The sequence below is a fragment of the Gossypium raimondii genome, chromosome 9 (genome assembly GCF_025698545.1).
Source record: "Gossypium raimondii isolate GPD5lz chromosome 9, ASM2569854v1, whole genome shotgun sequence".
In the NCBI taxonomy this organism is placed as follows: Eukaryota; Viridiplantae; Streptophyta; class Magnoliopsida; order Malvales; family Malvaceae; genus Gossypium; species Gossypium raimondii.
Window position 1 is genome coordinate 19,589,905 of NC_068573.1, and position 23,218 is coordinate 19,613,122.

Sequence of the window (23,218 nt, forward strand, 5' to 3'; positions counted from 1 at the left end):
TTGTAGAATTTGTAGCTTACCTGTGTTAGTAGTTTTATGAATCAATTACAATTTCGATATCTATTAGTAGATATTTTATGCAAAACAGTATCAGAAGTTTAGAGTTTGTTATCACGAATCGTAGTCTTACTACAGTTTTCAGTTTCACCACTATTTTCAGTATACACTATCTACAGTGTTCTCAGTACAGTGTACTACCTATAGTTGTTTCAGAATATGCTACTCATATTTTCAAAAACTTATCAGATTTTTCAGAACACTTACAGAATTGGCGCCAGAGACTCAGTCTACAACATACTCAGTCGAAAAAACTTCGAACCATTTAAAAATCATCTCTTTATAACCAAGTTTTAAAACCCAAACCCACAGCCGAGTTTTACAATGATACCACTAAATGTAACACCCCAAACCCGGCCTAGACGTTATGGCTGAATCTAGTGATGTCACATGGAAAGGGATTTGAAGACAAGATTCTCGAGTTTAAAAACCGTTGCAGTAAGTTAGCTTTTATTTAATTCGAAAAAAGACTAGTTGATTTGCTTTAAAACGTGTCTCTTAGCGGAAGCTTTTGTAACCAATTTATTTAGGGAAAATAATTTCTATTTACAAAAAACCTTAGTTGTTTAGAAAAAAAACTGTGTTTTGTGGAGTTGCAATTTTAAAAAAAATCCATAAAAAATAGTATAAAGTCCCAAATTTAAAACCAACCAGTCCATATTCTAGAAGATACATAAAAAACCCCAAATAAGTAATAAATCCTAGGCATTAACGGGAAAGAGTCTAAATTTTACGTGTGGCCACCGTCGAGTCCTCCACTGCACCGACCCGTCAAGTCTGGGGATTACCTGTATAGATTAAACAGAGAAAGGGTGAGTTTTCACAACCTCAGTGTGTAATCCCCACCGAAAACATGCATATAGTTAATCAACAGAATTCAGTTAGATATAGTCTAGGGCTCGTGCCCATCACAAAATCAGTTTGGGCCTTAGCCCATTCAAATACAGTAAATCAGAATCCTACCAACCAACCTCTACACACCATCTCCATCCAGCCCTACACACCATGCCATACCAAAATGCGGCACATAATCAAAATATTGCAGCTGAGCTACCAGATCACAAGCTTAATAGCCTTTCAGACACTTCCTCCAAATATCATCAACCCACCCCAATGCAATGCAACATACAAAATATGTCATGCCATTATGCAATTAATAGTACATACATTCAGATATTATAAGTCATGCTCGGTATAGAAATCAGACAGACAGATCACACATATAGGGGTCTAAGTAAAGCTTACCGACCCTATAATAGGTCAACAATCGACTTGGGTGACCCGTGCAACCTTACAGAACTTTTTAGAAAAATAGGCTCACTAGTCCATCTGAGAATTCTTAATTGGCTGGTTGTAAATAGCCCCGGGACTATGGAACAAAGGATTATCCTAGACACCTACACCGAGGTATTGACGGTGATTCTCAAATATCATAGAGCAGAATGTGATACGATGAGATAGAATTCAATAGAAACAAAGACACAGGGAACGGGTTACCTGCTCTTAACGGTCAAAGCGAACCCTTTTATTTTGACATTCTGAATTCTTTAATTCGGAATGAATCAAATCTCCTCAAGTAGGATTCAACATACGACCGATCGATTAACAACCGATCGCTTTATCATTGAGCTCTTGAGGAACAACGGAGATTAGATCTCATAGCGTTCAATTCCGTTCCCAACCCATGACCAATATGAACTCAAGTTTCCTTCAGTAACCCCAGAACTTCTTCGTAGTGGCTCCGTTCCATGCCTCATTTCATAGGGAACCTCAAAGTGGCTCTATTTCAAAGATATTCCATCCGGATCCCAATTCCATTTTCACATTGTCATTGACATGACATAAGAGATGTTGGTTCTAGTCTATCTTTTCTATTTCTATATATGTATATGGAAAGTTCAAAATCATCATATAATAATCTAGAAATAGAAAAGAAAAAAGGAGGTTAATGATGATTTTAAAATCTTTTATACCGTGGAATCTAATATCCTTATACATGAGATAATCAATTCTATTCGTTATGGTTGGATAAATATATTATATAAATATTAAAATTTATTATTATTGAATTATATAATAATAATTTTTAATATTCTAAAAAATGAAAATCTATAAATATAATATTAATATATAAATTACATAAAATTAAAATAAAATAAAGTAGTAAATTACTAAAAAACTAATACATAAAATAAAAACAATAATAGATAAAACGAGATGCGACATCCCCTAGATATTATACACTTTCTCCCACAAAGACACTTGTAATGCCTACTCCGTTTGTAATTCCATTGATTACTCACCTATCAAAAAAATGAGTTAGTTCTGCCAATCCTCTTATACCTTTTGTTAAGGATATTGAATAAAACATATCTATGTAACCACAATTATATGACCAATCATATATAAATATATCATTTTATCCAATAAAATTCTTTTAGGACCCCTTTTCACAAATGAATTTAGAAAGTTTAAATTTTGTAAAGATGAATAAAAGGTTTATATAAAAGGAATGTTGTAAATATTCAAACAAGCTATACTCCTTGAAAAAGTTTCATTTTTCAAAAATTGATCTGAATCCTCAAAATCATTTGAATTTTGATGTAAAAGATTTATATATAGATGGAGTTAATAATTTTGATAATATATGCAAATGCATTCCTTCTTGATTAAAAGGAATTGCTATAGCTCCAACAAATAAAGTAAATAGAAGCAATAAAAGCATAGGAAATAGCATAGTATTATCTGATTCATGAGGATAAGAAAAAGCCTTCTTGTAGCCAAAATTCGTAATAGTAATAAGAGCTTCTTTTTTTCCACCAATTGTATATGGCTGCTCGTTCTTATTCATTGTTAATGGTAATAATGGAAATAAACGAAAATTACTATTAATTATTTTTTGCTCTTCTTTACCCCATGGTTTTATTGAATAGAAAGAGCTACTTTTTTGCCACTATATTTTTGAAAATGAACGTTTAAATGTCCTCCAAAAGTAAGTAAATAGATCTGAAACATATAAAATGCTGTTAATCTGGCAGTGGACCAAGCTATTATTGCAAAAATCGGCGAATACAACCAACTGTCACTAAGAATTTCATCTTTGGAACAAAAACAAGCAAGGAGTGGAATACCACAAAGAGAGAGTGTACCTACTAAAAAAGCAATTTTGGTAATGGGCACATGCTTTCTTAAACCGCCCATAAAAAACATATTCTGGCTTTTATCTAGAGAATATCCAACAATAGCTTCCATGGAATGAATAATCGATCTGGATGCTAAAAACAACAATGCTTTCGAATAAGCATGAGTAATCAAATGAAATAAAGCGGCGCGATAAGACCCCATACCTAGAGCTAACATCATACAACCCAGTTGGGACATTGTAGAATAGGTGAAATCCCTCTTAATATCTTTTTGAGCAAGGGCTAAAGTAGCCCCTAATAATATCGTTATTATACCTATCAAAGATATTAGATTCACTATGTAAGGTATAACTATAAAAAGAAGAAACAGGCGGGCTACAAGAAAAATTCCCGCAGCTACCATAGTGGCAACATGTATAAGAGCCAAAATAGAAGTAGGCCCTTCCATGGCATCAGGTAACCATACATGAAGAGGAAATTGCACAAATTTAGCAACTGCGCCGGGAAATAATAAAGAGGCACATAAAGTAACAAATAAAAAATGAACCTTATTATTATAAATCAAGTTATTAAATATTTTGAACAAATCTTGAAATTCGAAACTTCCTGTTATCCAATAAAAACCTAAGACTCCTAATAATAAACCAAAATTGCCTATCCGATTAGTTACAAAAGCTTTTTGACAAGTGTTTGCCGCAGCAGGTCGTGTGAACCAAAAACCTATTAATAGATAAGAACACATTCCAACTAATTCCCAAAAAATATAAATTTGTATCAAATTTGAACTAGTAACTAATCCCAACATTGAAGGATTGAACAAACTCATATAAGCAAAAAATCTCAAATATCATTCATCATGAGACATATAATTGTCACTATAAATAAGAACAAAAATTCCAACAATAGTGATTAATATTGACATAATAGAATTAAGTGAATCAATAAAGTAGACAAACTCGAAAGAAAAATCATAATTTATGGTTCAAGACCATACATATTGATAGATAGAACTTCCATTTATTTGCTAAATAGACAGATCGAGCGAAAAAATCATAACTATACTTAACAATAAAATATTGGGAAAAGCCCACATACGACGAAGATTTTTTGTTGTCGTCGAAAAAAGTAGGAGTCCCATTCCTATTAAAATATAAATGGGAAGTGGAACAAAAGGTATGATCCATGAATATTGATATGCATGCTCCATAAAAACTTTTTTGTTATTCTTTCTTAATTAATCGTTTCTAATTCACCGGCTCTTATCTCTTTTGATTAAAAAGGAGCAATAAAAAAATCGAGAGATTACAAAGTTAACTGGAATTGTCTATTCTTAATTTTTAATCTTTCACAACTTTTTCAAAAATATTCAAATTTTGAAGTTAGAAGTAATCAAATGATCTCGCTAAGTTACTATAATGAAAAACAAAAGAATTCTTTTTTCATTATAGTAATATTTTTCTGAAAATATCAATTATTATTTATTATTACATATTACAATAATTTCTATTTACAATAAGTTAGATACATCGATCAAAAATACGCAATTCCCCAAAAAAGTATGATATAAATCGAGGATGTCCTAGAACTTAAAAGAAAACGAATTATTTGAGTTTGTTTATTCGAACTTATTAACTAGTTCATTTTCATCGTGGAACTGATTGATTGTCTTCCACTACAATAAATGAACCTATTCTTGTAGGAAAGACTATCCGATATCTTCTTTCTATTTACATATAATTAAAAGAAAATTGACTATTAATATAATAAAATATTCTTTTTTTCAAAATTATGTATCCTTTAACAGATTAACTACGAGTCTCATTCGAATTTGGTTGAAAATGAAAATTGGGCATACCCTCTCTTCGAGCTTGACCAATTACCAATTTATGGAAAAAAAATCAAATTCAAGTTTGCATAGGTAGATAAAATGGGTTTTACACTTTTTATTTTGATGTAGTTTTCATGTATAAATGGAGATGTATAAATTATAAATGTAAGACAACAAAAAGCTGGGTGGAGATAGAAAAAGAAAGACTTTTTTGTGTTTTTTGATTTCATCAATTCGATTTATATATCATAATAGATATAGATCCTAATCTATCCTATAGATTTGAATGGAGATATAAAAAGAAAGGTACCAATAAATGAAATACAAATTCTTCTTTTTTTTCGGATAGTGTACGGAATATGAATAAAAAGGGTTATATCATATTGTCTTTTTGTTCTAGAATAGAAGCATTTTATGCGATTTTCCCATCTCTATTCATTTTTTATGCAATTTGTATTGTAGTATATATAATTATAATTTAAAAATAGATGTCTTTGACATCCAACTATAGCACTGAATAACTTTTTTTTAATGGCAGTTCCAAAAAATTGTACTTCTACATCAAAAAAGCGTATTCGAAAAAATGTTTGGAAAAAGAAAGGATATTGGGCAGCCTTGAAAGCTTTTTCATTAGCCAAATCTCTTTCTACGAGGAATTCAAAAAGTTTTTTTTGTACGCCAAATAAATTTGGAGTAATCTAAATTGGTTTAGCTCGAATAAGATACAAAGGTTTTACTTTTTTGAATTTTTGAATATCTTTTTTTTCATTTCCGGGGGGGGGATTCTTATTTTCCCCATCGCCCATTTGTATTTTTTATGTTAGTGTTATAATAAATTTTTATTTTGATAATATTCAATTTATAATAATAAATAATTAAATAATAGAATAATATTTTTTTCTATTTATACTATAGCATATCGCGGAGCACATATATATAAGAGCTTTAACTGGGTTGTCGAAACTAACCCATTAAGTTTCAATTTTGTAACTTTATGAATCATTATTTCTTTAAATTACTATATCTCCTTCCCCTGTTTTCAACCGAATGGAGAAAACCCCTTTTCTAATTTAGTGGATATACAAATAATGTATCAATTTGAAGTGATCTAAAGAAATCCTATGTTTGTATAACAAAATGTAAGAAAATAAATCAAGACATTTTTAGAATTCGAAATACTTTTTTTTAAGTATGGTACAATTATGACAGGAATCGAAATGCTTTTCATATAACGTGACGGGTGCAACCCAATATCTAGTTGGTTTGATAAATCCTTAAATCAAAAGCAAAATGCTTACGATTAATACAAAAATTACCTAAAACTTTTGAAATTGTTGGGGGTGGTGTTGATATTGTGATCTCGAAAAATCATATTTTTTTCATTCATTTATTCAGTCAGTTAATAAGCATTTTTTATAGATTCATAAAAATCATACAAAAGAATGAGAAATGAATCATTAAAAATGAAAATGATAAAGAACCCTTTTTTGTTTTGTTGAATTTTATCTATGAATTGAAGTTACAACTAGTTAGTTTAGTTACAATAAAGGAGTTCTCTTTTAGGAAAACACAAACTAAAAAATCTCTATTGACGACCTAATTAAATAGAAAGGATAATTAAATAAATAAAATGATACAATAAATACTAAAGATTCCTTTTGGACCTTCAAATTGCTATTTCAACGAGTTGTTATTTATCAATAAAAATTAAATGCTTCCTAACAAATTTGACATTTTACATTGAATTGACCCCTTCACCTTCAATCTCGACGATTGACTCAAAAATGGGTTATTATGATTTCGAGCAAGCCGCTATGGTGAAATCGGTAGACATGTTGCTCTTAGGAAGTAGTGCTAGAGCATCTCGGTTCGAGTCTGAGTGGCAGCATAGTATCTTCTAAAAGAGATAGAATAAGTCCTATAATGAAAATGAATTTCATTCCTTATTTCCATTCCATAAAATTGAGAAACCCAGGCTTTTTTCATAATTTTTATGATTTTTTCAACTTTAGAGTATATATTAACTCATATATCTTTTTCAGTCGTTTCAATTGTAATTACAATTCATTTTTTAACCTTATTTTTATTAGTAGATGAAGTCGTAGGACTATATGATTCACGACCATGTGGGCCACTCAGCCTAAATTGGCCTTGGCCACGTGATCCATTTTTAATGTAACCCGTGCTAGTTAATTATTCATATATGTTTTCATTATTTCTTATATGTTCCTTCAAAGTTGTCTACTTGAGTCACTGTTACTAAATTATTTATATGAGCTACATAATTCCGAATTCAGATCCACTTGATGTCTTTGAAACTAGACTCAAATACCTTTCTACCATAAAATTTTTAGAATTTTCGGTTCAGCCAATAAGTACATTAAAATCTTCAAACTTACCCCTATTTTGCTGTCTAATAGCTTCGTCCCTTCTTTGCTAAAAATTAATTATCTATTAGTAAAAAATTTGGATGATGTTTCCATTTGTTTCTATTGAAAATAGACTCATTAATAATTTAAACATGTAAATTTTAACCCCTAATTATTTTTCTCCAATTTTGATGATTTTCCAAATTTAGAACAGGGGAACTAGAATTCAATCTGCCCGTGTCTCACAAAGTTTCTTATACCTTACGATTTACAATTCCATCACTTACACTGTTTATTCTATGAGAAACTAGACTCAATAAGATTTAATTCCATATTTTTTTCATCCTCTAATTCTATTTTCACAATTTATGATGATTTTTCAAAGTTAGCTTACTTGTCCAAACAACAAGAAATTTCAACTTTTCTTCGAATCCCTTTTTTTTGCGTTTCGGGTGCACACCTAGTTTTGTTTGATGCTAAAACAGTCCCCAAGCACTCCAAAGCCTATAATCAAGATACTCAACATCAATTTAATGGATTTACAAGAAAATTGACAACCAAGAATGAACAGAAACCCAAATTACCACCAACGATAACCCTCCGTTTAACTATTGTTAAGATGAGAACACTGAATTCACCAATCAGGGCCTCCCCCTACACCCAAATCGCAGAGAAAAAACATTACCACTTTAGTCGTTAAGAGGTTCATTATAGAAACGAAGAGAAACACTTACCGAAACTAAGCAAGCACTAACCGCGTGCGAAAATAAAAGAAAATAAATGGATTAGGGAAAAATCAAGAAGAAGAAAAAGAACACAAAGGTGAAAAAACTCAGAGAATTTCGACAAGAGGAGAGGGAGAAGAATAGACAATAATTTTTTTTTCGAAAAGAGAGTCAAAATTCAGTGATGGAGAAAAAATCCCAATAACCCCCAAAATCCTTTAATCTTCTCCCCTAATAACCATTACACATCCACTACTCAAAATCCCCCTATTACACAACTCTATCTCGAAATCTGATTAAAAAATAATACCCTTGCCTGTATAGGGGTTCAAACACAAGACCTCTACCATAATAACACACCATTTAACCACCAAACCAGCTAACCCATTCTGATATAATTTACCCAATAATCAAATAAAAGCCTACTAAACAAGAGTAAGGTCTAATTCATTCAAAATACCAAAATTTGCCCAAGCGAATGCTTGAACTTGGGACCTACGAAACACTCCCAGAACACATAACCACTAAAGATGATAGATATTTGTGTCATATTTTCACAATAATGAAATTAGAAATTTTGGGGGCGTTACATTTACAAATTGGTACATAGGCTAGCTAAATCAAGCTTTCATGATTTCAAATCTAAAAAAAATTATAAGAAAAGGACCTAATTGAGCTTACCAATTCATGGCCGAATATGGAAACTTCAAAAATGACTTTCTCTTTTTCTTTCAATGATGATTCAGTGTACAAAGGATGAAAAAGAGGAACGGTGGATATGTGCAAGTGTACACAATCGCAACAAGTAATAAAGTGACAAGTAAATGTCGAGTTATCATACCCACAGGGACTGTGAAAATAATTTATTTATGAATTCAATTAAAACACTTTGGTGAAGAAAATATTTTGATTTTGAGGAAGTGATTAAAAAGTAAAATTTAACCAAGTAAAACAAATAAGATAAAAATAAAATTCCCAATGCACGATTTCAAAAGATGATTTTAGTCAAGATGACATAGTTGTGTTAGACTAATTACATTTCTTAACTTAGAATTATTAAATTCATGTTCATGTTGTTATGAATAAATTCACGGCAACTTGGTAATTTGCTAACTACTGCTCATATGTACTTATTAAATTAACTAATCTCTTGAACATTTTCCAATTCCAATTCAAACAATTAATTCATCTTTATAAGCACATAAAAGATCAAGTGAGGTAACAATATATTCCTACCTTGAAATGGTTTAATCACAATAATCTTGCAAGTTATGCAAGGCTAATGGTTTAATCACACTAATTTAACCCTCAGCTACCTTAGAAGATTAAACATGCATTGATTAAATATTGTATCAATTAATTACAAATTAAACCCGTTTAAATAATTAATTCATTACTTACCTTACAATTGTAGTGCAAGAATAACTTAGTCATGGTTTTACTTAATCAAACAACTTACCAAGGCCTATAACAGCACAAACACAAATTTAATAAATTAAGTAGACGAAATGCAATCAACCTAACACAAATTAAATTCAAGCCATATTAATGATATTAAACATATCAACATCACAAGTATTCATAGACATGTTCTTAACAAAAATAATAAAATTAAAAGGATAAGGAACAAGAATCAAATCTGGTGTTTCTCTAAGGCTTGACTAGCTTTGCTCCTCCTTTTCCGCATGTTCTTGTTGAACTGAGGCTTCCATAAACACTTGAATGCTTCTTCAAATGGTTGTTGAAGGACTCTTTTCCAAGAGATGAAATCGGCAAGGGAAGGGGAAGGAAAATGAAGAACAAAGGAAGGGTTTTGAAGAGAGAAAGTGAGAGAGAAGTGAAAGAATAAGAGGTTTTGAGGTATAAATGAGCAGCCAAGTGGGGAATTTATAGGTTGAGATGGCTGTTAAAAATAGAAAAAATAAGCAGCCATAGACTCCCCCTATGGCCAGCCACACTTGTGGCAAGTTTGAAGGTTTCAAACTTGTTATTTTAAGGTAGGGGCAAATCTAGGAAGGCATGATAAGTGGAAGGTTTGAATGAAAATTTAAGGAGTCTTCAAGGGCTATTTTTCAAGCCAAATAAGTAGCCAAACCAGCTAATTGGGTCAGCATGTGGCACAGTTTTGGGCAGCCCAGTGCTCAGTTGGATTGATTTTCTCGATTCAGCTCAACTTGGCCTCTTTTCATAATTAATTAATAATAATTATTTAACCCAAAATAATTTCAATTAAAATTAAAACTAATTATATTATGAATTAATATTCATAATTTGGACCGTCTTGGGCTGAAAAATTAATTCGCCTCAATCCTTCCAAAATCGCTTCTCGGTTTTACACTTCTAGTAGTGTCTATCGAGCAAATTTTCGCCCTTTGTGCAAATATGTTGAAAATGATAAAAAATAATAAAAATTTATTATAAAATTAATTTAAGTAAAATTTAATTATTTTATAATTATTATATATTTTTTTGACAAGAATTACTAGGAAATTGCATGAATTTGAGTTACAAAGGGCATGAAAATGTGTGTATATTTTTGTGTTTCCACACCCCCAAACTTAATTCATTACTCATCCCGAGTAAGGCATAAATTAAAAATAATTTCTTAGAAACACCTTTGAAAATTTCCTTTAAAACAACATTCTTCCCAAAATTATGAATTTAGTATATTTACGCTCAAGAACAAGAATTTTGAGATTTATGTTACTTAAGTATGCATATCATTCAAATTAATCTCAGTTATCATTATGATAGCAAAAATAGACTAAAGGCTTTCTCAATAAAGGCATGTTAAATCCCTACCAATTTGATTTTATTCTCTTATTTAAGATTAAGTTGTAATCATCAAGCTTAATTTATGCCTTCATATGTTGAACATAGCAATTTCTCTCCACTAATGTAGTTAGCACAGAAACTTGAATCAATAGGTCTTTTAAATAGGTTGTAACGTGGCTAGACTAGGGGTAGGTAAAAGATAGATAAATTTAGACTAAAAACCCTATACTCAACTTGAATCGAACCTTCGAAATAATTACATTCAATACACCAACTTATTTTGCTTTCACATGCTCTTTTGTACATCTATTTTCTTTCAAGTGCATATTCTCTTCTTCTTCTTTTCTTTTTTTTTTCTTCTTGTTCTTTTTATTCTTTTTTCTCTTTTCCTTTTCTCTTTTTTTTTTCACGAGCATTTTGCTGTATGTACTAAAATTTTTTGAGCATGTGATACTTTTTTTCAACTCCCCCAAACTTATTTTAAAAGAATATTCTGAATAGTATTGAGTCAAGTGTTTGGGACAATTTAAAGGTAATTAAGAGAAAAGTGATGGCTAAATATTACAAGGGTTCGAATAAAATTAGGCCATATAGTCTCAAAGTTGGGTTTCAAGGGATAAAAATTCATCAAGGTTGGATTGAAAGGCTCAAAAGGTCAAAAAAAATACTTGCCTAAATCCTTTTCAACATTCCATGCTTCTTAGGATTTCGCCTCAAGAAAGTACTAAGTCAATTCTAAAAAATTAAATTTCATGCATGCCTAGCTTTCCTAAGGAACTAAAATTTTATGGTATGATTTACATATTTTATTAAGAGTACATTTATGTCATAATTCAGCTAACATAACACTTAATTGAAATAACAGAACTTTATTCATACTAAAGTTTATCATACTTAACAAAATTTCATCTTTTTGAACAAAATATAACCTAAGCATAATTAAAAGAAAATTTTATTTTGAGAGAAAATAATTTCAATTTTTCGGTCCCCCTACTTAAGATGAACAATGTCCTCATTTTTAAAAGTGAATAGATACTATACACCAGATGGGATTCTAGAAAAGAGGAGGTGAATCAAGTTGACTGCTTAAGTACCAAGCTCTCTCTTTAGATCCAATCGTAGACATGTATATATCTATTTTCACACTTCTTATTCTAAAACTTGTTCATTTTTATTCATGATTTCCATCTCTTGTTTTATTATGTGAAAAAATAAAAAATTCTAATAGATCCTAATCCTAAAATAACCTAGGAAAGAAAATAACATAAGGTAAAGATCTCCCCTTTCTTATTTATTTTTAGATCCCTCAGAATCTGACTCATCTTTTGCTTCATCATTTTGGTTTTTACATGAATCGCTCCGTTCCCTCTTCAATAGTGGACTCCATGGTTCAAATATAAAATCTAGAAACTCAGGTACAAAAATAAATGGGTCATTGAATATTTTCGTAAGAGCACTTCTCATTGAGTCATCCCGTATTTTTGAATATCTCCAGTAAGCTTGTTGTTGTCACTGCATATGTTGCATTATGTCCATCAACTTTGACAGCTCATCTCGATGATCTGGGCCAGGCGATTGAGTTCTGAGCATTGAGGGTGTCATGTCAGGTTCGGTTCCTGGTTCCATTAGCTCTTCCTTATCGTGGATTTCAGCTGACTGCATTGGTTCGATCTTTGTGGGATCTTCTTCTTCTTTTTTAGGATCCTCGCTCTCTTCAACTCGTAGCTGGAGAACAGAGTCTCGGGCTACTCGATAGAGGTCCCAATCTATGATTGTGCCTTGGCTATAACCTGCCTTCTTTACATTTGTAAGAATTTTAGCTTTCAAGCACAAAATTATTATCGTAAAGGGAAAGTAAGTTGGGCCAGAACGTCTAGCGGCATAATTCTACAATTCTTTCAGAATGATTTTTCCCACATCAATGGTCTTTGTAGATAAAATCGAGTATAACAAGACCATTCACTCTAATGAAATTGTAGTCCCATGTGAAATAGGCATAAGGCTAAACCGAATGAAATAGAACCATACCTTCGCTAGTGGTGTCAAATATTCTCTACAAGTGTGAATTCATTGCTTTAACATAGTCCAATTAGAACCTGAAACTATAAGTTCCTCTAGAATTTTTTGCAGATCTTCAGCCTCAAATTTCTCATCAATGAGGAATATTCGTCGAATTTGAAATAAAGTAATTCAAAGAATTCATTAATAGTGTTTGAGCTTATTGGTACCATGATTCCTCGGACAAAAACTTATGCTAATTCGCTTGTGGTCAAATTTGCATATAATTCACGAACTAATTCCTCATCTACACTCGGTCTTTTAGCACAAAACAACTCCTAATTGAGAGCTTCAGTAATGTATCGAATCCGCGCCATGAAACCGATATAGTTGCTTTCTTTCAGTGTAAACCATTTTTCTAGGTGCATTTGTTGATTCTTGAATACGCTTTCGTATCTTGCTTTGGCTTCTTTACAGTGAAATTTATTTTGGGATTCATCAATGTGGATAGAGGCACAAGTTCTCTTGCGAGGCATAATTAACCTGAACATAAGATGGAAACAAATATTTTCTCAAAAATTTAATTAGTATAAAATACTAACAATTCAATAAATTGAAAAATTAAATAATTAAATAAAATTTAAATTTAGGAGAAAATTTGTCTTACCACCTTTTTATAGAAATTAAGAAATCTAATAAAATTAGAAGCCAAAGATTGAAATTAAAGGATGGTTGGAAGGGTTATCGACTAAATGTGGAGTGTTGGTGTGAGTAGCAAGGCTGGTGCTGTGCGGGTGCGGGAAAGCTGCTGGGCGTACAAGCAGATGTGTGAGGGAGCAGCAGGGCCTGGCATGAGTAGTTATGCAGGCAGTAGCGGTGGCATGTGTGAGCTAGAGCTAGGAGCGGCACGATGCTCGTGGACCAGGACGTGCAAGGCAACAACAACACATGATGGAGGCAGGTGCATGCGAGGTGAGCTGCTGGCCAGGTGTGCCTAGTGCGTCAAGGAGAGCTATTGGTCGAATAGGGCTACTAGGCGATGCTATTGCTAGTGGTTAGGAGCTACGGCACTTGGTGATTTTTGGATGCTAGGATCGATGGTGGAACGGGTGGAATTTATAGTGAAGAGGGTAGGAGTTCAATTAGAATTCTAAAAAGAATTTAATAGTTAAAATATTCTAAGTTCTAATTCTACACAAAGTTAACAACAATTAACAATTAATATAATTCACATTAAATTATTATTTGTCATTAATTTATTGAAATAAAAACTATTAAATAAATTATGATTAAATTTAAACTAATCCTAATTGTATGCAAAGTTGATAATCATTAATATATATTATAATAAATATAATTATATACTAGTTATTATCATCTTATTTATTAAATTAAATTAAAACATTTATTCTAGATGCCTTTGAAAATATTTACAAAAGAGACATCTAATTTTAATATTTTCAAAAGGAGTAACCAAATTTTGAAAATAGTTCAATTAAGTACCTATGACTTAAAGAAAATTCGAAAATTGAATTGCAATCAAAACTTGGATCCAAATTGACCCTTTTATTTGAAAAACTAAAAATTTATTTTGTCATTTAGGGAATAATTTCTTGGAAGATTATGTTAAAATCAATTCTCAAGAAAGATTAGAGGGGTCACAAGTGGTCCTGCTTAAGTTCCAATCTCCTAAAAAGAATTTATTTAAACATACTAATCCCGATAATATACACTAAATCATTTATTTAAAAAGAAAAATGAGAAAAATTAAATATCTGATAAAATGAACGAGATTTGATCCCGCTCAATTTTATCCCCTAGTAATGTTTTAAACGCTGAGCATTGACTCGAAAATTACCTTCCTCACCTCGGTGAATCGTAAATGAACTGGACCAACGTGATTTTAACTTACCTGAAAAGAAACTTAATCTAGAGTTGAATAACAAGAATTGCTGAACTACTTGAAATTCTTGAACTCGAATGTGCTTGTCATGCCATGTTTTAAGTCTTTCCTTGAATAGTTTGGCATTCTCCTATGAGAACATTCGGAATTCCTCTAACTCATTAAGTTGAAGCATCCGTTTCTCTTTAGCAGCTTAAGATCCAAATTGAGTTGTTGGAGAGCCTAGTAAGCTTTGTGTTCTAACTCCAACGGTAGATGACAGGCTTTCCCAAACACCAAGCTGTAGGGTGACATCCCTAAAGGTGTCTTGTATGCTGTCTTGTAGGCCCATAAAGCATCATCCAGTCTTTTGGACCAGTCTTGTCGGTTTGGGAAACTACCTTCATGAGTATACCTTTTATCTCTTTGTTTTCCAGTTCAGCTTACCCATTTGTCTGCAGATGGTAAGTTGTGGCAACCTTGTGTTTCACTCCATGTTTGTCGAGTAACCATTTCAACCATTTATTCACAAAATGGGACCCTTCATCATTGATGATAGCTCTCAAGGGTCCAAACCTTGTGAACACTTGCTTCTATAAAAACTTCATCACAACCTAGGCATCATTTTTCAGATATATCTCAGCCTCAACCCACTTAGACACGTAGTCTACTGCTACCGATATGTACTTATGACCAAAAGACGGAGGGAAACGTCCAAGAAAGTTAATACCCCAAACATCGAATAATTCTACCTTAATGATGTTTGTTCAGGGCATCTCATTTCTATTTGTGATGTTTCCAACCCTCTGGCATCGATCACAACTCTTTACATAAGCATACGCATATTTAAATAGCGTTGGCCAAAAGAATCTAGCTTACAATACTTTGGCCGCAGTACATGTACCTCCGAAGTGTCCCCCACTCAGAGCTGAGTGGCAGTGATATAGAATCTTATGTACTTCATCTTCTGCCACACATCTCCTGATCATTTGATCTGCACACTTTTTAAACAAATATGACTCTTCCTAGAAATGGTACTTCACATCGTGATGAAACTTTTTCTTTTAATGATACGTCTTATCGATCAGCATCGAACCACGAGCTAAATAGTTAGCAATGTCAGCAAACCAAGGGGTATTATGGACATGATTTACCTTCAGTATGTGTTCATCTGGGAATGTCACCAGAATGGGTATAAGTGGAGAATTCCCTTCTTGCGGCTCCAATCTAGACAAGTGGTCTGGTACATGGTTTTCTACACCCTTTCGATCTTGAATTTCTAGATCGAACTCTTGCAGTAGAAGTACCCATCAGACCAATCTCGGCTTAGTGTCTTTCCTAGCAAGTAAATACTGAATTGTCAAATGGTTTGTATAAACAATCACTTTGGTACCTACAAGATAAGATCGAAACTTGTCAAAGGCAAACACAATGGCCAGTAATTCTTTCTCTCTTACCGTATAATTTAACTGAGCTCCTGTCAGAGTCTAATTTGCATAGTAGATGGGATGAAAAAATTTGTTCCTTCACCGGCCCATCACAGCTCCTATCACGAAGCCACTTACGGCACACATCAGTTCAAATGGCAAATACTAGTCCGGTGTGACGATTATGGGTGCCATAACTAACCGACTCTTCAAATCATTAAAAGCACTTAAACACTCCTCATCAAATTTGAACATCATGTCCTTCTCCAATAATTTTCATAAAGGTTTAGCAATTTTGGAGAAGTCCTTGATCAATCTTTGATAGAAACCGGCTTGGCCCAAAAAACTCCTAACACCCTTTACGGATGTTGGAAGTGGTAGTTTCTCAATAACATCTACCTTTGCTTTATCTACCTGGATTTCATGCCCTGTTATCCGATGCCCTAGAACAATACCTTCTCGTACTATGGAATGGCACTTTTCCCAGTTGAGTACGAGGTTTGTTTCTTCGTATCGCCTTAGTACCTTGGCTAGATTGGCTAAGTAATCCTCATTGTATCTCCGAATACTGAAAAATTATCCATAAACACTTCCAAGTACTTTTTAACCATGTTAGTAAAAATAGACATCATACATCTTTCAAATGTATCAGGTGTATTACATAAACCAAATGGCATGCGTCTACATGCAAATGTACCGTACGGGAATATGAACATTGTTTTGTGTTGATCTTTCGGTGTTACTATAATCTGATTGTACCCCAAGTATCCATCGAGAAAATAGTAATAGTCTCACCCCATGAGTCTATACAGCATCTGGTCCAAGAATGGAAAAGGAAAATGATATTTCCTAGTCGCCTTATGCAGCTTCTGATAATCAATACAAATTCTCCATCCCGTAACTGTTCTAGTTGGTATCAACTCATTATTCTTGTTTGCAACAATCGTAATACCTCCTTTCTTTGGCACGCACTGGACCAGACTTACCCACAAACTGCTTGAGATAGGGTAAATTATACCTGCATCTAACCACTTAATGATTTCTTTCTTTACCACGTCCTTTATGATGGGGTTCAGTCTTCGTTGTCCATCACTTGTCCCTTTCTCGCCATCTTCCAAGATGATCTTGTGCATGCATATAGATGGACTAATGCCACGAATATCGGCTATGGTCCATCCAATAGCCTTCTTGACTTGTTTTAACACTAGGATGAGTTTCTCTTCTTACTTTTTGGTCAATTTCGCTGAAAGAATCACAGGCAAAGTAGAAACGTTACCTAAATAAACATATTTTAAATGTGAGAGAAGCACCTTCAATTCTAATTTAGGTGGCACCTCAATTGACGCTTTCGGTTGGATGTAATCTCTACTTTCTAACTCCAAAGGTTCAAAGTGGGATTGTGGTTTAAATCCCATTTGATTAGCTTCTAGCAAAGCTAAGTATTCATCCCCCTCTTCATCACTTGGAGGGTCTGATGTCAAAATTTGCTCCAACGGTCCTCAACATAGTTGAGTTCCTTTTCTATGATTAGTTCCTTTAAATCGGACACCGTAGAACAATCATCAAGTGTGTCAGGAAATCGTATAAACTTAAAAACATTAAATGTTACCCAATCATCCTGAACACGCATAATAAGCTCGCCCTTCTGCAAATCAATAAGGGTCCTTCAAGTTGCTAGGAAAGACCTTTCTAGGATGATTGGCACTTCTTTATCTACTTCAAAGTCTAGAATAACAAAGTCAATAGGAAAAATAAATTTATCTACACATAACAATAATCCTCAATTTTTTCTTCTGGATGTGCTAAAGATCGATCTACTAATTGAAGTGTAACCATAGTATGTCCAATTTCACCTAGCCCCAATTTTCTGAATATGGACATGGGCATCAAGTTAATGCTTACACCCAAATCACATAGTGCCTTACCACAATACGTTGCTCCAATGTTGCAAGGTATAGTAAAACATTCAGGATCCTTCAACTTTAGGGGTAGTTTGTCTTGAAGATATGCACTGCATTCCTTCGTCAAGGCCACCGTCTCAAATTCTCCAAGTCTTTATTTCTTGGACAGGATATCTTTCATGAATTTGGCTTAATTTGGCATTTGTTCAAGTGCTTCTACCAACGGAATGTTGATATGAAGTTTCTTGAGTATGTCTAGGAACTTCTTGAATTGGACTCCCTACTTCTACTTCTGAAGTCTTTGAGGGTAGGGTGGTGGAGGATTCTTTATTGGAACTTGTTAGTTCATCTTCTGTGGCAATTCTGCATCTAACAAAGTTGTTAGTTTATCATAATTAATTGGTTCAGAAGTTACCTTATTAGATTTTATAGATTCTAGTTCCGCTGAAACTAGAATTTCAACATTCGATTGAACTTCTATTGAATCTTGAGCATTAGCTGGCTCCTCTTCAACTTCGACAATGTTAGGCTCTAATGCCTTTTCGTTCCTCAATGTCAATGCTTTACAATGCTCCTTCCCCGTATTTCTTAGATTCTCTGTAGGCAAAGCACCTTGTGGATGGTTTCTGAGTTTAGTGGCAAGCTGGCTCATTTGGATCTCCAGGTTTTTCAATGTGGCTATTTGGCTTTGGATTAAGGCATCATTTTTAGCGATGTATGCCTTCAACAAGTTTTCTAAGCCATTGGAAGTTTCAACTTGAGATTGCTTCTGAACTTGTTAGGTAAAAATAGGTGGCTGGGTCGGTCTAGGTTGGGCATAAGTGTTACTAGGTCCAAACCCTTGGTTACTCCAAGAGAAATTAGAGTGGTTTTGCCAAGATGGGTTATAAAAATTGGATTATAGTCTTTGCCTTCCTCGATTCTGGTTTTGATTACCCATATAATACACGGATTTTGGGTTTGATGGACAATCTTTGAACAAATGTCCTTCCCCACAATAAACACAGGCTATATTTTCAAATTGATATGGTGGCTGAGCTGTAAACTATTAAACCCATTAGTGGTAAAATTTTTAAGCATTAAGGAAATTGAAGATACCTCAGATGCAAGTGAAGTGGGTGGATTCACTTCATGTATTCCAGTGACTCATCTTCTTAACGCTGCTCGATTGGTTTTCCATTGATAATTGTTGCTCACAATCCTCTCAATAATTTCACAGGCCTCATTATACGACTTAGGAAAGAGAGCACCATTAACAAAAGCGTCCACTACCATCCTCGTGTGAGCATTGAGACCGTTATAAAATGTCTCAAGTTAGATGCACTGAGGGATTCCAAGATGAGGGCACTTCTGTAATAATTCTTTGTACCTCTCCCATGCCTCATACAAGGACTCATCATCCATTTGTTGGAAAGTAGTGATCTCATTCGTAAACTTAACATTCTTGCTAGGCGGGAAATACTTCATGAGGAATCTTTCTGCTAACTCTTGCCACGTGGAAATAGAATTTTATGGCAATGAGTTCAACTAGGCTCGAGCTCTGTACCTTAGCGAATATGGGAACAACTTTAATCGAAGTGCATCTTCGGGTACTCCGGCTAGCTTGAAAGAATCGCTCACCTCCATAAAAATTCTTAAGTGAAGATGAGGATCTTCAAAAGGCATTCCACTGAATTGGCCCACTGTTTGAAGCATCTGGAACATGACTGGCTTCAGCTCAAACAATTGTGCCTTAATTTTGAGTCTCCTAATACCCAGATTAAGATCTTGAAACTGACGTGAGTCAGCTCGGTGACGTTGAGTCGAGTCACCTTAATTGCCCGATCGTCGACGAGAAGAGTCGTTCGTTTTGTGAAAAGATGGATTTTGTTAACTTATAAGCAGAAGTTTGCAAAGGGGTTCAAATGATAAGCTAGATTTGATATTTGATAGGCTCGATTTAACAAAGAAATAAAATAAATATTTAATTGATAGGATGGAATGGAAAAATGAACTCAAGCTTCAAGAACGATTCAATACTATAAAGAGTATTTCCCCGGAACTTATATTGCTTAAGGTGGTTAAATGGATGGTAGAGGATGGACCTTGACCCGTTACCTATAAAGAGGTAAGAACCAAAGGTATAAATTGATGGATGAACGCCACACCAAGGTTGGTGATAAGTTCAAAGAAGAGTTCAGGTTGATGCCACTAGCAACCTAAATAAGTCAATTCGAGACTCAAACGAAAATAGAGAGGAAGAAAGCTCACAAGAACAAAGTTCATTCAATAATTTGTCAAAAGTTTTTCCCAAAAGTTTACAATGCAACTATTTATAAACCTAAAATGCCTATTGGTATTCGGCTACTAATGTGTTCACACAACAATTAAAAAGGTTGGCACTAAAATATTAAATATGGCTCATGGATTCGACAGATTCATGCATTAGCCGAATGGACACTTCCTTCCCCCTTGGTGCATGCATGCATGCTTAGCCATGAAGAATTCTTAAGGCCATGAATGTCTAGCCTTTAAGATCCCTTGAATCACCCCTTGGTCGAATGCTAGGTTCATGGGACATGCATCCCTCTTAATTGAAGCTTTAATGATAAGTTGGTTCATGAATGGCAGCATGTACCTTGTAAATTCGTTCTCCCCTTTGTGCAAGCACATTATTCATTCAATGTGCTAAATTAATGTGTCATTCCCCCCCTTGGATGTTAATGACTTTACCCATACATGTATAGAAGCTAATTGGACAAATCAAGGTGTGAATGGAAAGTTGGCAAATATGAACACCTTCAAGGCTGCCTTGGGGAGTTGTTCGGCCAGGTTGAAATTTAATAGTTAGCTACTCCTTGGCCGAATAGTTGCTTGGAGAAGCCAAACATCCAGCCATTATGCAATGTAGTTAGTCGTGCATGAATCTCTCCATTCGTTGCAACCGCTCATTCATGCACCAAGTATTAATTTACCTTCATGCATTTGGCTGAACTTAAACATACATTAAACACACTAAATCAAACATGAATTCGGTTGAACCTTGATAAAACATCATCTAGAAATATTGATTAACATATTAAATAAATTAAAACATATTTAATTATGGATTAAATTTTGGCTAGCTTAGAACAAGTTAAAATAATTAATGAACTAATTTGAGCTGCGGAAGTCGGTCATGAGCCATATCAAATAGAATAAATTAAAAATAATACTTAATTTATTTAAATGATAAAAGAAATGAACTAAAATTAAGCTAGGTTGAGCTCAAATGAGATTAAATGAGCTCAAGTGAACTGATTCGAGCTGAATGGAGCTCAGGAAGCTGAAGATGAGCTAACATCAGCTTGCACTATGGTGCAAGGAGTCTTTAAGGTGCTGGCCCGATCTTCTCCATTGACATCGAGCTTGTTCTCTTCCCAAACTTGAGTGATTAAAGCTGAAATAGCTTATTGGAATTGACTAGCTCGAGCTCGAGTCATTGGGCCTTTAGGGAGCTCAATAGATGCTTGGCTCGAAGTCATCGAGCTCCCAACCATGCTTACATCATCCCCCTTCTTCAAAGTGACTTGTCCTCAATTCGAGCTATTTTTTTACTAGAAAATATTTCTTCTTACACTGCTCTTTTTGGATGAATGGGGTGAGTGGTCTCACGTAAAACTGAAAGAAAGTTATCACTTGACAAGGAAACACATTATCATCATCAAAGAATAAAGGATTAAGAAACTGATGAGCTAAATATGAACCAATCCTTTTCGATTCAAAAACAGATGGTGGATGATCGAATGCTGAGTAAGAGCTGAGTCTTACTTTTTAAAATCAACTTGCCTTATTCGTTAGTAGAGATGGCAAACGAATCTATTGGAATGGACTGTCATAAAACAACAAGACGTTCTCCAAGCAAACATGTAGATTATGCATTATTATATCAAGAGAAGTATAATTCATGTAAAAGGGAAAATTCAAAACACCATGTTTACAGACAAGTGAACAAAATATCTTACATGCCAATGCCTCTTCAAATGATCGAAATAAAAATGGATAGGTTTCAAGAGAATCGTACATATTAAATTGCTTCTGCGAGTCCTTATTTACATAAATGGATGGTGAGTGATGAGTCAAGAAATGTAAGTCTTCAACACAAACAGGCAAGTGAAAAGATTCATATGATTCACGATTCCACATACTTGAGCCTTGCAATCGTCGTTTGGTTATATTCTCACTAATGAATTCATCGACATCACATTTTCCAAAAACAAGAATCTTTTTAACATCAACCAAAACAAATATATCATCATCAATCAAAGAATGACAAGTAACCACATCAAAATTCAGATCCTTTCTAAAGACCAAATCATCAACAAGGTTTCCATCAACAATTGAATAAAGCTGAGGTGCTTTAAAATTTTCAAAACTCATGCCTTGTTTACCTTTTGGCATAGGCGAACTAGGATTGTTGAGAACGTTACCTTTTTCAACCAAAGTGAACCTTCTCTCCTTGGGAAGGTATTGAAGTCGAAGCTCATTACACAATCCTTGAGAAACCTGAAATGAAGGGTAAACACAGACAACTTGCACTTTTCAAATTGTTGTGTTCACAATGATGAAATAGGGTAATGTCACCATGGACGATGGACTCAAAGGAACATGCTAAAACACTATTCACACATTGAACATATGAATCGATACTAGGTTCAAAAGCAGGAGTTGACCTTCCCTTTTCGAAATGAAAAATTTTCATGTACAGCCACATAAAATGATCAAGGAACAATTTTAAATTGTAATCAAAATTGTCAATTTTAGTTTCCTTAATCAAAGACCAAGCATCAAACAAATTATTCACACAAAATTTAGGAAGCTTGAGTTTCCCACAAAATAAAAACCAAAATAGCAAATTCCAGGTTTGAACACGTGAGTTTGATTACTTATTCCAAGGTGTACCAAAGGTTTCATTAAATCAAATAGGCCAAACCAAGAAAATTTGTGCATACACAGATTTACACATTCAAACTTCTTCACATTCATCAGAACAGATTTGCACAACCTCAAGAATTTCTCACAAGGCAATAAATGATTCACATAATCAACAAAATCAAACAAATTAATCACTTTTCATGAAAACCCGTTATCACGC

At 33.7% G+C, this 23,218-nt stretch overlaps 1 non-coding gene and 1 pseudogene across 1 annotated transcript; one reads left to right on the top strand and one right to left on the bottom strand.

Annotated features, from left to right (window-relative positions):
• Nucleotides 1-2,356: 2,356 nt before the first annotated feature.
• On the bottom strand, nt 2,357-4,515 carry LOC128032449 (NAD(P)H-quinone oxidoreductase subunit 5, chloroplastic-like; annotated as a pseudogene).
• Nucleotides 4,516-19,435: 14,920 nt separating this feature from the next.
• Nucleotides 19,436-19,542, top strand: LOC128032859 (small nucleolar RNA R71). The gene has a single exon (XR_008189199.1). It is a non-coding gene; the product is annotated as a small nucleolar RNA R71 (small nucleolar RNA).
• Nucleotides 19,543-23,218: the final 3,676 nt, after the last annotated feature.